This window comes from Sorex fumeus, unplaced genomic scaffold (assembly GCF_029834395.1).
Source record: "Sorex fumeus unplaced genomic scaffold, SorFum_2.1 ptg000044l, whole genome shotgun sequence".
NCBI classification, from domain to species: domain Eukaryota; kingdom Metazoa; phylum Chordata; class Mammalia; order Eulipotyphla; family Soricidae; genus Sorex; species Sorex fumeus.
The window spans coordinates 3,316,092-3,329,375 of NW_026606101.1; the positions used below are offsets into that span (position 1 = coordinate 3,316,092).

Here is a 13,284-nt window from a genome sequence, read left to right on the forward strand (position 1 = left end):
TTGGGTTCTTTTTGTTTAAGCTAATAGCTTTTAAATTGTATTTCTTAAAAATAAAACCCAGTCTTGGCACTTTATTCTGAAGTTGCCTACATCCCAGCTTGAGGTGCATAATTGCCCTTTATTTATGAATTCTTTTTTGCTCTCCATCCCTCTCCCTCTCCTTTCATATTAGCTAGATAAAACTATTTTCTTATTTATAAAGTGATACTATATCAGGTAGGGCACTTTCCTTACATATGGTCAACCTGGGTTCAATCCCCAGCACCCCATATGGTCCCCCACCCTGCCAGAAGTGATTCCTAGCACAGTGCCAGAAGCAATCCTTGAGCACCACTGGGTGAGGCCCAAAACAGAAAAATAAGATGCTATGTTATGGATGTTATCAGTAATGATAAGACTGGAGAGAATTTCTGGCTCATTTATCACACCAAAGGATGCTTTGCTGTTCATGACATTACTCCTTAGGAGGCAAAGTATAAGTTATGCAAAACGAGGAAGATTTTTGTGGGCACCAAAGGAATCCCTTATTTAGTGTTACACGTGCTCGGACCATTAGCTACCCAGACCCCCTCATTAAAGTGAATGACACCATTCAGATTGATTTGGAAACTGACAAGATTACAGATTTCATCCAATTTGACACTGGAAACCTGTACATGGTGACCGGAGGTGCTAATCTGGGAAGACTTGGAATGATCACCAACAGAAAGAGACATCGTGGTTCTTTTTGATGTCATCCATGTAAAAGATATCAATGGTAATAACTTTGCCACCTGCCTCCCCAACATTTTTATCATTGGGCAGGGTAACAAACCATGGATTTCTCTCCCTCAGGAAAAAGGCATCGCCTCACAGTTGCTGAAGAGAGAGACAAGAGACCGGAAGTCAAGCAGAGTGGTGGCTGTAAAGAATTATTAGAGGGCAGAGTTGGATAATGAAGGGTCCTATGCTTAAATAAGGCCAATGTAGTATATTTTTATAAAGCTATTTGAATAGTTGACACAGTATCATTACATGCATCTAAGTTGCTTCTGACCTTTGATCTAATCTTTCTAAAAAGATTCCATCACAAATTCCATTATCCCTTCAAGTGGTGCAAACATTCACTGGTTTGGGAAACTGCAGAGTTGAGCAGGTCTTAAACCAGTCTTTCATTTGACTTCGACCGTTGCCTGGAGTTCAGGGAGAGTCTTGAGCCACATGAAAAGGAACTAAACACAATTGTTTCTGCTGTCGAATGAAGAAGCCAGTTCTTTCCAGTTCCTTCATCTGCTTTAAAACTTTCCAGTGAAATTTTTTTCTAGGACTCTCATCTCTCTTTTCTTTTTTTTCTTTTTTTTTGGCGGGGGGAGTCACACCTGGCAATGCACAGGATTTACTCCTGGTTCATGCACTCAGGAATTACTCCTGGCGGTGCTCAGGAGACCATATGGGATGCTGGGAATTGAACCTAGGTCGGCTGCGTGCAAGGCAAACGCCCTACCCTCTGTGCTATTGCTCCAGCCCCTCTCATCTCTCTTTTCAACCCCCCCTTTGCTTGACTACTCCTATATTAGTAAAATTCAGAAGGCTTCCTTAAGAGAACTGTAAGTTTTAGGTATCAAAATAATAATAGACCTTCTAAAGATTGTAGTCTAGAACTCTAGAAGGTGACTCTGTGATAAATGTTTTGTCAAGCTCTGGGATTTTTCTGGTGGTACCAAGAAGAGAGAGAGAAAACCATGATGGCCTCCTCCAGACCAGCCAGGTCTATGATGAGTCCCTCTCCCACTTGTTAGTGAGAAAGAAAATAAATGCTGATGTTTATCACTTAAGATTGTTAAAGATAGGATGTAGCCTATATATGCTCTATACGCCTGGCTACATCTTCCATAAGAAACAAACCAATTAAGGGCTGTAGAGATAGTACAGACTATAAGGTGCTAGCCTTGCATGAACCAGCCCCTATTAGAACCCGTGGCACTACAGATGGTTCCCTAGCAGCACCAGGGACCATTTCTGAGCATATGAGTAGCCTCTGGGCACTGCCAGATGTGACCCCAAAGCCTACCAAAAGAAAATAAAGAAAAGAGTTAAGCACACTAGCTAGTATTAGAAAGCGCTGTAATGTAGAGAGAATGTCACGCTTTCCCTAGTTGTATTTATTACAACTACTGGTCATTTATTCAACATTCAATTAGATATTAAGTGAAAACAGTTGACTCCTACTTTACTTTCTGCTAGGTGCAGATTCTTCCATTCTGCTTACTGTTCAAGCTGGTGAGATTAAGTTTGCAAGGAAGTTCAAGACCACACTGTCTGCTCCATGGGCACAAATTACCCGCCTCTATTGATAAGGAAGGTGTAACGCACTCAGCTAAACTGCCAGGCGGGATACGGCTGCGTCCCTGAAACCCAGAGCAGTGTCTGGCACTTCTAGATTCTCAGCATATGTTGAAGAAAGGATTTATCCATCAAGGGTCTGTTCTCCACCCAGTGACAGCCTGGCTGTGAGTGTAAATTCACAGAGGGGCCAACAGAGGATGGCTCAGCAGAGAAGAAGATTCCCCTCAGCCCTGACTCAGGGCAGTGGTGACCTTTCTGAGACAATCCTGAGGTGAGAAGGGGCGCAAAGAATGGAAAATGGCAAAGGAGAAAATGAACAGATGGAGGAAGCCTATCCCAGCTGCTCGGAAAACCAATCTCGGTTTGGAGAGGCGAATGTTTGCAAGGACTTGGCCAGGATTATAATAAAAGGAAATGCATTAAATGTTGTGGAAATAACTATAGGAAAAAAATTCTCCTATCTGAAACTGCCTGAACCTCTCATTAAAACCCTGGTTGGGGGCTGGAGTGATAGCACAGTGGGTAGAGCGTTTGTCGTGCACGTGGCTGACCTGGGTTCGATTCCCGGCATCCCATATGGTCCCCTGAGCACCGCCAGGAGTAATTCCTGAGTGCAGAGCCAGGAATAACCCCTGTGCATAGCCGGGTGTGACCCAAAAAGTGAAAAAAAACTCAAACAAACAAACCCTGGTTGTCTGTCAAAACAGGACGTGGGTCAGGGGGAAATGGGCCAAGACGGAGGAAGCTGGACAGGCCAAGGTAACGGGCAAAGGGACATGTGGGCTCAGATGTGGACAGTCGTGCCCAGAAGGCAGGCACCTGGCCAGGGTCCAGTCGACAGGAGGTTGGGATTCCAAGCACATGGTTCTTGCAGGGATGAGTGGATGTTTAAGGCACGGGAGCTGTCCAGAAAGAGTGGTAGCCAATAGCTTAGTGTCCCTGGAGATACTTTCCAGACCTCCTTCTCAGGAGCAAGTGCCCCTCCCCAGCCACATGCCCTATGGTGAGCTCCAATTATGACACACCACCCTTTGCAAATGACAGCTTTTCCATCTGCCTCAACCACCAAGATCTTCTTATTGGCAGGAAGCGTATCTCACAGGATGTGCAAAAAAATGTAATCGAAAGGGAAGACACAACCATTCAGGTTGGCGGTTGGGGAGGAGAAAAGCTAATGTGGAAGCGAAAGACAGATGAGAGCTTTTCCTCCTCAAAGTTTTGCTGTTCCAAGGACAACGGCAACACTCTGGCTCTATCCAGACTTCCTGAAAAAGATTCTGCATGTTAACAAGATCCCAGGTGACGCCTGTGTTCCTTATAATTTCAGAAGCCATGGGCCAGAGTTGAACTTGTATCTTTGGGACTCTTAAACTCCTACTTCTTTGAACTCCCACATTTCCACGGTGCTTTGAAAGTCAAACAACACTCTGATATATTTTTCTCTTTTTGCTTCTCCCGTCTGAATTAACTTGAGCAAGGGAGGAAGAGATGATTGTAAAAGAAACTAGAATTCATAAGTAGAATGCCTACTTGGAGCCAGTCACAGTGCTCCTGTGATTCTCTTGCACATTGGATTCTCTTAATAAGTCACCAAAATGAGTGCTCGATCCTTAAGAATAACAGGCACCATTTTCTAGGTGGAATGAAATTGATGATGGATTGAGAATGATTCAGTAACTTCACCAAGTCCACACTCTCTGGATTTGTTTAGCTGCAAGAAACAAAAAGCTGCATGTTAACCTTATCAAAGAGAGATTGTTGTAAAGAAAATCAATGACCCAGAAATCTGGAGACGCGACAAGACCAAATCTTATGAGGTCTGAAAGTAGAAAGTAGTGCAAAGCCAGGGTCTGTCTTTGCTTCTGGGGACTCCAGCTGACTCTTACAACTGGCAGTTCTTGTATACCTGATTTAACAGAGAAAGGATAAAAGAAAAGAGGAAATAGGACTAGTAAGGGGAAGAAGAAAATTAAGCAAAAATTTCATCTCTGGTGAACATGGGCCCATAAGGAAGTTCAATGAGGGGCCTGAGAGATATTACAGCAAGTAAGGCATTTTCCTTACTTTCCTTGGGCAGCTGACCTGGGTTTAATCCCTGGCACTACGTATGGTCCTTCAAGAACAGACAGGAGTGATCTCTAAGTATAAAGCCAGGAATAAGCCCTGAGCAGTGCCAGGTGTGCCCCCAACCCAGTAAAGGGCCGTGAATGAGAGCCAGGGATATGGTTCAAAGAAATGGAGTGTTTGCTTTACATGAAGCCCCAGGTTCAATCTTCCACACCACATGTTCCCCTTAATATCATGCTGAGAATAGCCTGCCTCCAGTACCATCAGGCCTTACCCCCTCCCCTCCCAAACAAAAAATAGTAAATGGTACCGTAGAGTTGGTCTCTTCTTGGGTAAAGGAGATTGGCCTTTTGTTTCCATGTGGATCATTGTCAGAGAGTTCCTGGAGGTAGGGGAACTAACCTATTCAGCTGGGAATCCTCTTGGCCAAGGGTTTCTCTGGAGACTAAACAAAGAAGGTGTTAGTAGCTAACACACATAGTGACCCAGACTGGGAGCCTATGTAGGGGGGTTATCAGTAGTATATGCCCACGTGTGTGAATGTGGGTACAGGTATGGTGGGTTTTCCCATCCCAGGGACAAGTTCTTCTCTAGTAGGGGGCCTCTCTGTAACTCTGCACCCTGCATCCCCCCATCTCTGAAAGTCCCCTACCATTTGATCACCCTGTCCTCTAGTCTAATCCTGACCTGCACACAGGACCCAGAAGGACTATGCCAGATCAACAGTGCCTCATGACCTAAAGGTTTCAGCTCTCCATCCTACTGTTCCAGCCTCTCAACCAAATTCCTGCAGCCAGATCTGATGGGTCATCCAGGTCATGAATCCCAGCCAACAGATGGGGCCCCTGAAGCATGTGTTGACCCAATCAAACCTTCTAGCCCCGAAATGGAATGATGGAATGTGGCCAAAAGAACTGGGGATGGGCCAAGACATAGGGGAAGAGACCAAGATGGAAATTTCCAGTTCTGCTCATTAGCCAAAATCCAAGTTCACATGTTTCTGACTCCAAAGCTTATATTCCTCTCACATTACCTCCCTGTCACAGTCTCCTTTCAAAGGAAAATTATGCCAGTGGGGCAGGGTCAGAGAGCATAGGTGATGGCTCAGTGGCTTAAAGCATTTGCTTGGAAAGTGCAAGGTCAAGAGTTCAAATCCTTGGTACCACTTACCAGTGCTGCAATGAGCCTCACAGCTCTGCTTCCCTTTACATTTCCCTAATGAGAAAAGCTCATAAAATGGCTTAAGAAGTTACTAGGGCAAACAAGAGATCATAGTTTTAACCCCAGCCACCAGCATGCACAGATGCTATCCAGACCATCCCATGCTCTGGGATCCCAGAGGTAAAGGGGAATCATTGTTTTACTTCTATCTGAGTTCAAATCCCAGCTCTCCCACTTGGTAGTCATGAAATCTCAGAGCAATTATTTAGCCTCTATGTGCCTTAGTCTCTTCACCTAGGAGCTAAGAATGACCCACGCTGCTAGGAAAATCACATTTGCTAATATTTGTAAAGTGCTTAGAATTACGCCAAACATATAGTAAGCATGACAGAGTGGTCATAAAATGCATGAGTAGAATAAATTTATTTTGCAAACTCACCGCACGAGAGTAGAAGATGAAAAGTCCCGCCCCACAGGGGACATGCTGCCCAGCACTCTAAAGACTGTCGGCGCATAGAATGTCTGGGATGGAGCCAGGGAATCTCATCACCACAGGCCAGGCAGGGAAGGCTTAGCTGTCCCCTTCCTAGCAATCAGTGCCATGGCAACTGGCGGCAGCCTGGAGCATCATGACATGTCAAAGCACAGGGGAATCTTGGTGACAATAATGACCAATATTTCCAGTGTTCCGCTCGAGATGCAGTAGGTACTTGTTGTGGGGTTGGATTATTTCCCCTTCCAAAATCCACAGGTTGACATCCTGATATTACAAATTAGGATAACAGCTCTTTAAAGAGGATAAATCAAGTTAAATGAGATCTTTGGGGGTGAGTCCTCAAAAGAACACAAACCTGGTGGCACTTGGATCTTGGGCTTCTAACCTCCAGAATGATGGGACATTAGATAGTAAATACACACATGCACACGCGCACGCACACAGACACAGACACACAGACACACACACACACACATGTCATGACTGGAAAGCAAGCCAATGACTGATCCGGTGCTCTGGGGAGTCAGAACTGTCCCCCTGACTTGAATTGGTGCAGCATTGCACTACCTCCAGAACATGAAAAGCAAAGCAACCACATGTTCTAGCTATTCCAATTTTGGGTACATAAAAAAGCCGAGCGATAGCACAGCGATAGGGCGTTGGCCTTACAAGCGGCCAACATGGCCAACCCAAGTTCGATTCCTCCGCCCCTCTCAGAGAGCCCGGCTAGCTATGGAGAGTATTCGATATGCCAAACACAGTAACAACAAAGTCTCCAATGGAGACGTTACTGGGCCCGCTCGAGCAAATCGACGATCAACGGGAGGCCCTTTACCTTTTTTACCTTTACCCAAAGGAAACGAAGTCACCTGTACCTATATTATAACTGCAGCATTATTTATAGTATCTGACACAAGAAAGAGTTGAAACAAAATGTCAATCAAGAGGCTCCAGAATAAAGATGAGTTGTATAGACAATGGAAATATTGGGCCTATAGAAGTAGGAAATATTTCTAAATTAAAATTTTTTTTATTGAATCACAGTGAGATACACAGTTACAAAGTTGTTTATAATTGGGGTTCAGTCATATAATGTTCCAACACCCAACCCTTCCACCAATGTACATTTTCCAGCACCAATGTTCCCAGATTCCCTTCCCGCCTGCCCCAACCTCTCCCCACACCTGCCTCTATGGTGGCACTTTTCTTCTCTCTCTCTCTCTCTCTCTCTCTCTCTCTCTCTCTCTCTCCTTTTGGAGATTATGGCTTGCAATACAGATATACAAAGGCTATTAAGTATATACCTCTAGAAGTAGGAAATCTTGACACCTGTAGCAATATGGATGGACAGTGAAGTTGTTATGCTGAAAATAAATCAGGCAGAGAAAGAAGAGAGATATGGTATCATCTCATATATATGGAATCTAAAAAAAATGGGAGGTGAAAACTTAACTCAGAAAAATAGATTTGATTTGCAGTTATGAGAGGCCAAGAAAATGGTTAAAAGATACAAACTACCACTTAAAGGATGAATAAAAACTCAGGATGTAAGGTACAATATGGTTAACTGCTATGTAGTGTCCTTGGAAGTTACAAAGGAAGCACAGCCTGAAAGTTCTCATCATAGGAAGAAATATTTTTCAAGTCTGTATTAGATCATGGATATTAAATTATTGGGGCAATCATTTCACAATTCATATAATTGAGGTCATTAGACAGTCCACCTTAACCTCAGACAATGCTATCTGTCGATTAAATCTCTGGAAAATGGAAAAGGGGGAAAATGACCCTGCCTGCTGGCACCAGTTGATTAAGAAGCCAGATCACAGGGAGAGGCAGATTGTGTGCAAATCCCTGCCTGCCTCAAACTCTGAGAAACCAAAGGACCAGCACTGCAAGGCCCTTGAAACACACTCCATTTCCTGGTCTCTCCCCCATCCTCCATGCGTCCTTCATCCCTGGCTCAGTGCAAGTGTCCTGCTCCCCCAGGCTGAGAGGGCACTGCTCTCCGTGAAGGAGAGGGTTGTGTTAGAGGCTGGTCTCAATTCCTGGTAAAGAACCTCCTCCCTCACACAACAATACTCCCTCTGATAAGCGCTTCAGCCCTCCAGATCTGAGACCCTGAGCCGCCCTGGCCAGCCCTCTGCAGGAGCCAGAACAATCCACCAGCCAAGTTCCCCCCTGTAGAGGGAAGTCAGTACAGAAAGGAGAGGTGGCCGCAGCCTCACAATACACACTACCTTCGTTTCTGATTTCCTTCCCTGAATGGACACAGGGTGTTTTGCCGATTACAGAAGGAAAAAAAAATCTCCAAAACGTTCATCTGTAGAAAATCGAGGAAACATAATAAAAGCACACAAAAAAAGAAAATTTAAATTACCCACAATCCCAACTCTCAAAGAACACCACTGTTACACCGAGAGGGAAAAAAAATAATAACCATTCTACCAGTGAGTACACAGAGACAGGTCCTGGGGTGCCTGTTTTGTATCTTGCTTTTTCTATTTTATATGTTGTTTTAAAAAAAAACAGTTCTTTGCTGAGTCAGAGTGCTATTTGTTCTCCAATCCCCACTCTCCTGGCCTCCTTTGAGTAGCAGAATCCACTAAAATGTCTTATGATTGTTCACAATTAAAGAACAGCAAACAAGCTTGGCACTTCCCATTATCCTTTGCAGCCAGGAGTAGTCATGTGACCAGGGGCTGATCCATGGGAGGATAGCCATGGATGTGACTTCCAGATGTGGCCCCACTGCATGTCTCTCCAAACACCCATTCCAAAGCCTTTGTTACCTTCAGCTACTCCTCTGGCAGTGAGACTGAAATCTCACTTACTTGGGCAATGTACGACAGCCCACAGAGCAATAGCATAGAAGGATCTGGGTTCCTGAGTGATTTCAGGGAGCAGAGCTGTGGCAAGTTGTGGATTGACCATCACCAGACAGCTGTATGGGGGAGAAAGTAAATTCCCTCCTACAGCATCCATGGCTAATACAGAGACCAAGCCCAGGGCTTCTGCATGCAAAACCTACAGTCCAGCCCTTTGAGCCATTTCCCTGGCTCTACTTTGGGTTGTCTTTTTTTGCAGCTGAATCTACATCCTCATGCACATCTCTAGATCTTTCTCTGCATTATTGCTTCAACGGGAGCATGTTTTTCTAACTTGGAGATATTCTGCATCATTTATTGAACTTTAATTATAATGCATGGACCACTTTTGTCGCTTTCAAACTTTTCTTCATAATAAATGCTTCTGCAATGAATATCCTTGTACATAAGCCATTGGGTATATTGCTGATTATTTCTTGGGCCATATTTATAGATATAGAAATCATAGGTCAAATAATACACACCTTAAAAGTATCTTTTTGAGTTGGGGAGATAATACAGCAGTTAGGGTTCTTGCCTTGCACACAGCCAACCCAGGCTCAATCCCCTGAGCACTACCAAGCATGATTTGTAAGACTCTTTTTTAAAATTTTCTGGCCACACCCTGAAATGCACAGGGGTTACTCCTGGCTCATTCATTTAGGAATTACTCCTGCTGGTGCTTGGTGGGGGCAGGGACCATATGGGATGCTGGGAATCGAACCTGGGTTGGCCGCGTGCAAGGCAAATGCCCTACCTGCTGTGTGCTATTTCTCCAGCCCCAGGGACTGTTTTTAATCCTTGAAATTCAATGGTCCGTTGAGCACTGCAAGGCATGATTCTCGAGTGTAGAACCAGAAGTAATCCCTGAGCACTGCTTGATGTGGCCTCAAAACAAAAAATCACAAATTAAAATACCATTTTGTCAGGGGCTAGAGTGATAGTACAGTGGTTGGGTATGAGTCCAAAGAGTATGGGGGTGTGCAATGCGTGTGTTTGGTGGCCCAAAGCTGCCTCCCCAGCCTTCTCTAGAAGAGAAACAAAGAGATGGGGAACTACAGACTGATGGTAAACATAGCCCATTTAATGCAGAACTGCTAGCATACTTATAGAACATCTGAGGTATAGGCAAGTATTTGTGATTGATCATTTACAGAGGTAAAGCATTTCAGTAGAGGCAATTCTCTTGGGGAGGATTAGCTCAAGGAGATGCTCTGTCTCCCAGGGACATCTATATTGCCTTTCTCTTTCCCTTAAGTTGTACATACTAAACAATTAAATTTTCTTCTTAGAGATATAGGTTCCAAAACTTAGTTCTCTGGATTTGGAGGGCAAGCGAATCTTTTACCGTAAATCCCAGACTAAGTCCTCAGAACAGTTCAGCTTGTCCTTTCCCATCAGAGTCCTGTCTCTTAAGTCTTAACAGCTTGTATCAAGACCATGCACTTATGCTTTCTAGACTGTCCCATTTCGTTACAGGGGTATCTTCACTGCTTGCTCTGGGTCCATCCTAGTCCCACAGCAGGATCTCCCTTTTGGGGTGTTAGGAACTACAGCAACCAAAGCCTGAGTCAAGTAACTATGACGGATGCCCAGGAATACATCTATTTCAATCAACTCCCGAATATCAGGAGCATAGCATTAATGGGCTTTTCTGTGTTTAAGCAAAGAACATTACTGTATAGGAGCTCCAGTGGCGCAATCGGTTAGCGCGCGGTACTTATACGGCAGTACTGTATAGTAAAATATGAAAAGGTTATAGGAGAAACAGAAAAGTAAGTAATTCACTACAAATATAAAAAATCCAGAATTAGCATCAAGTTTTGGCTTCTAAGTATTTAAGACTGACTTGGGAGAAATGTGACAATGAGAGGTAAAACACAAAGGAAAGGTTAAAGATAAACTCAGGAGATTAAGGATGCTCACAAGAGCACTGTAGGCTTCTCTGGGGGGAGGAAAAGGAGAAATTCACTGATGAAGCCTAAAACTCTTAGGGTTAATCCAACAGTTGGGCACTTGCCTTGCCCATGGATGACCCAGTTTCAATCTCCGGCACCATAAGGTCCCTCAAATAATGCCAGGAATGACTCCTGAGCAAAGAACCAGGAATAAGCCCTGAGCACCACCAGGTGGGACGAAAACAAACAAACAAACAAACACCCCCCCCCCCCACTTTTCCTGTCAAGAGTATTAGGTGCTTTTTTGGAGAAAGGTGAAAGGTATCTTCCTTGAACTTTTGCTCAAACTTGCTCCTGTACAAATTTTTATGTGCATAGGTTTGCAAGATTCACCCAGTGCTTATTTTTATTACCCCGTTCTTCCCATATGTATTAGTAAGAGAATAATTAATCACACAGGCTCCAGAATCAGATTTCCCAAGTTCATGTATATGTAACCTTGGGGAAATTAGCTAATCTCTACATTCTGCTTCCTCATTTAAAAAACAAGGGTCCTAAAAAGTACTCACCCCATAAAAATACAAAAATTAAATGAGTCAAGATAAGTAAAACCTTTAGTATCCATATAAAATTGCTCATTAACCATTACTATTATTATTTTCATGTTTTGAAAATGGCTTTTGACATACTTTCCATTAAAAATATTTAATTTAGGGACCAGGAAGATAGTAGAGTGGGTAAGGCATTTGTGTTGCATGAAAATTTGATGGGAAAGTGGTATAGAAGCCCACCAAGCTCAATGAGCTAAACCAATAACAAGAAGGTTCAACTAGCACCAAGCAGCTCAATAAATCCACAGACAATGGACTTAGTAAGACCACTGTGAGATATAACAACTATCACCAATAGACTTATTAATCTTTTTTTTTTTGGTAATTTAGTTTGCCATTTTGGTATAACAAGCAACATGAAGTAAATTTGTTAGTACATGCTGAGGGGGCATGAGGGGGCAGGCTTGGTGGGGTGGGTGGGTGGGTGGGAAGCTGGGTCTTTGGTGAAGGAAAGGTCACACTGGGATGGAATTGGTGCTGGAACACTGAATGCCTGAATCAAATGAATTATAAACAACTTCGTAAATCAAGGTGTTTGAACTTAACAAAGTTGAATAATGAATAGAAAAATATTAGAAATAGAAAAATAATCACAAATCACAAATCATCCTGTTATTCGTTGATTGCCTCGAGCAGGCCCCAGTAATGTCTCCTTCATCCTAGCCCTGAGATCATATTCAAGGCTCTTTAGGAGAATGAGACCCATCATTGTTACTGGTATTTGGCATATTGGGTACGCCACGGGGAGTTTGCCAGACTCTGCCGTGTGGGCAGGCTACATTTGGTAGCCTGCCAGTTTGTCCAAAGTAGGAATGAGATAATAAGATGTCATAATAAGATTTCCCGAGGCCGCGCGGTTCTGGGAGCTGGTTTTTATAGTCTCTGAGTCTTGGCTGTTGATGGGATTACACAGCGCCAGGGGGCCAGGTGGTGGGTGTGACCCCCGCCTACTGGAGTTTGGAGGATCTGGGTGGAGGATGCTCGGCCCCAATCCAAGTAGGCTTGGAGATCTCGGCCCTGGAACCCGCGTGACTTTGTCCCTCTGCCAGTACCTTCGTGTGTGGGGAGAGTGATCTTGGCATGGTGGTGGCTGGTCCTTGAGGTCTTCGGCTGCCGGAGCCCTGGTCGGGGCGGGGAGGAAAGCTCAACCCGTTCCCCTCCAAGGGGCCCCGGCGAGGACAGCCAGGCGTGGGGGCAGGAGACTCTGCTCTGTTCTCTTCCAGGAGCTGAAAAATAATAGAAAAATAATAGAAAAAAAAATAGAAAAAATAATAGAAAATAGAAATAGTACTAGACATAGAATAATAGATAATAGATAATAATAGAAATAATAGAAAAATTTAAAAAAGCAAAAAAAATTTAAAAAAGAAAAAAAGAAAAAAATTAAAATGAATCAATAATAGAAATAGATAATGGAAAAATAATAAAAGGCAAATGATATAGTTCCTATTTTTGTTTTCCTGAGTATGTTTTAAAATTGTCTCCCAATAGTGAATGACCTCTTGCCAGGACATAGAACGTTTGGGTAACTTTCCCTTTGAATTCTGACTCATACTTCTTTTCTTCTGTACTTAATATTGTAAAAGAATTGCTGTTCACTCTTTAAAATAGCCAGAATCTGGAAAAAACCTGAGTGCCCGAGAACAGATGACCGGTTAAAGAAACTTTGGTACATTTACACAATGGAGTACTATGTAGCTGTTAGAAAAGACGAAGTCATGAAATTTACATACAAGTGGTACTACATGGAAAGTATCATGTTAAGCGAAATGACTCAGAAAGAAAGGGATAGACATAGAAAGATTGCATTCATCTGGGGAACATAAAGTAACAAAATAGGAGACTAACACCCAAGAATG

At 43.5% G+C, this 13,284-nt stretch overlaps 1 pseudogene; it reads left to right on the forward strand.

The window, feature by feature from the left end:
• Positions 1–372: 372 nt before the first annotated feature.
• LOC130030273 (40S ribosomal protein S4, X isoform-like) lies at positions 373–935 on the forward strand (annotated as a pseudogene).
• Positions 936–13,284: the final 12,349 nt, after the last annotated feature.